The sequence below is a fragment of the Rhodamnia argentea genome, chromosome 6 (assembly GCF_020921035.1).
Source record: "Rhodamnia argentea isolate NSW1041297 chromosome 6, ASM2092103v1, whole genome shotgun sequence".
Classification (NCBI taxonomy): Eukaryota; Viridiplantae; Streptophyta; class Magnoliopsida; order Myrtales; family Myrtaceae; genus Rhodamnia; species Rhodamnia argentea.
In genome coordinates, this window is record NC_063155.1 from 5,826,861 (window position 1) to 5,829,288 (window position 2,428).

Below are 2,428 nucleotides of genomic sequence, written 5' to 3' on the forward strand. Positions count from 1 at the left end.
ATTATTTCTTGTGACTTTTAGATTGATTACCAAAAAAAAAAAAAAAATGAAAGAAAAGCTCCTCATTGTGTAACCGCTTGTAGTTTTGCACTCTTGTAATTACACATCGTACAAGCTTACAAGACTTGCAACTCAACTACATTGATTTTTTTTCACCCGACTCGACAAATTTTTTGTGCGGCTCGAAAAATGGAGAAAAAAATGGAGATTTAGTTCGCGATGCGGAGGGTTGGGTCCAGTCTTTAATTAAAAAAAGGATAAAAGTTGAAAAAACATAATAGGAAATAAAAAATACAAACTTAATTATAATAAAAAATAAAATAGATAAAAATTCGAAAAAAAATGCGTATTTGAGGTCCCTTAATATAAAAAAAATTAATTAGATTTAAAAATTTTATAAAAAATAATTTTAAATATAAATATAAATATAAATTGAATTTAAATATAGGCTTAAAATTTTACAAAAAAAACTAATTTTTTTTTACAAAAAAGGGGGAGGGGAAGAATCTGGTGAGGAGAATTTTTTTTTCAAAATTTTAACTTTTTTCAATCTTAATTTTCTTAATTATTTTTAAATTATTAAATTAAAAATCTAAATATTTTTTATGTCCCCCCTTTATTAAATTTTTAAATTTTTATTAAATTTACCTTAAATAAAAATTTTAATTTAAGAAAACTATTTTTAGCAATTTTTAAAATTGAATTTTAATTTATGTAAAGTTGAAAATCCACACCACCCACCCGGGTGGCGCAGCTGGCTTGCGCACTCTTCCTCTCGCAAAAGGTCGAGTGTTCAAATCCCGGAGGCGTCGCAGGGTGACTTACTCGGTGGCACGTGTGTGGTGGCTAGCACGTGTTGCCCCCGGGGTTTACCCCCTGCTGCCGGCCGTGCAGGGGTTCCCTGGGTCATAAAAAAAAAAAAAAAATCCACGTGGAGTTTTTTTTTATTTTAAATAATACCATTTTATATTAAGAATTTAATTATAAGTATGAGAGATAAGTCATAAGTATATCGTGCAAAAAAGTGATCCCCAAAAGTGTTCTAAAACACGGGAATCATTTTTTTTTTTTTCTTCTGAAAAGTGGTCCAAAAGTGTTCCCGGGACCGGAATCAAAATCCTTTTTTTATTTATTTATTACCAAACATATTTCTGATCCTTTTTTATTTCTGAGAATAGAAACAGAGAATCAGAATCACTACCAAACAGAGCCTTAGTGTAGCTACCCTCTAGAGGTGAATTCCGAGATAGTTTGACGAATTGCCAAGCTGGCAAGAATGATTCCCTTGCCAGGTGATGCTTGTGCTTAGCCAAGCCATATGGATCGCAGCTTGATTTTTCATCTTCTCTTTGCAAAAGCCCTCTGACCATCGGGAGGCCCAATGAAACGTCAATTTCTTGCAATCTCTTTTGGGCCCTTGTCTCATAGAAAATTGCACATTTTTCTATTGGTGATTACTCAAGCTTTCTTTCATACTTTTTTTTTTAAAAGAAAAATGATATAAATAGTCTATGAATTTTGATTCAATATGCAATGTCGTTTTTGAACTTTAATTTATTTAGTGTGATTCCTGAACTTCAATCCAATGTACAATATCATCCATGAACTTTTAATTTATTCAATGTGATTCTTGAACTTTTGGTACATATTTAAACTAATCCTAAACTATATCAAAATATTGGGAAAAATACCAAAAAAGTCTTAAACCTATTGTAATTATGCTAATTCAGTCATAAATTTTTTTTAATCGATTCGATACTAAATTTTTTGTAATTGTGCCAATTCGGTCCATCCGGTCAATTTGGACTGGCCACGCTATTGTGAATGTCAACCAACGACATAATATTCTAAAATATTTTTTAAAATTTAAATTTTATTTATTATTTATTTTTCTTTTTTTCTCTTTTTTTTTCTCCCCTTTTCTTCCTCCAGCCGGCGAGGTTGACCTCACCCCACCACGACAAGGCTCGGCCTCACCTAGCAACGGTGAGGTCCCTGTCGATGTCGGCCGGTTAAAATTGGCCGGATTGATTGAATTAATGTAATTGCAAAAGATTTAGGACTGAATTAAAAAAAAAAGGATTGAATTTATGACGATTTTGGTAATTTTTTCCATTTGCATAGAGAAGGCAACTGAATTATTGATCGGTAGCCAAATGATGACATCGATTATAGGTCATTCTATATCCACCTGAAGAAGGTCTTAGTCAATTCCTGCTAAATGACGAACTTAGGCATTTCTCATTAATGGCCATCGCCATTCCTAGGAAAAATATCAACTTCATAATTACTGCATACAACCAAAACGATTGTGGACTACTCCTGGACAGCGTGTTCTTTGATTTGTTGCCCCTTTTACGTCGAACAATGTTAATCCCTTCCCCGGAGATCCTGCCATTTCATTTCCAGAGGATGACGACACTCTGCT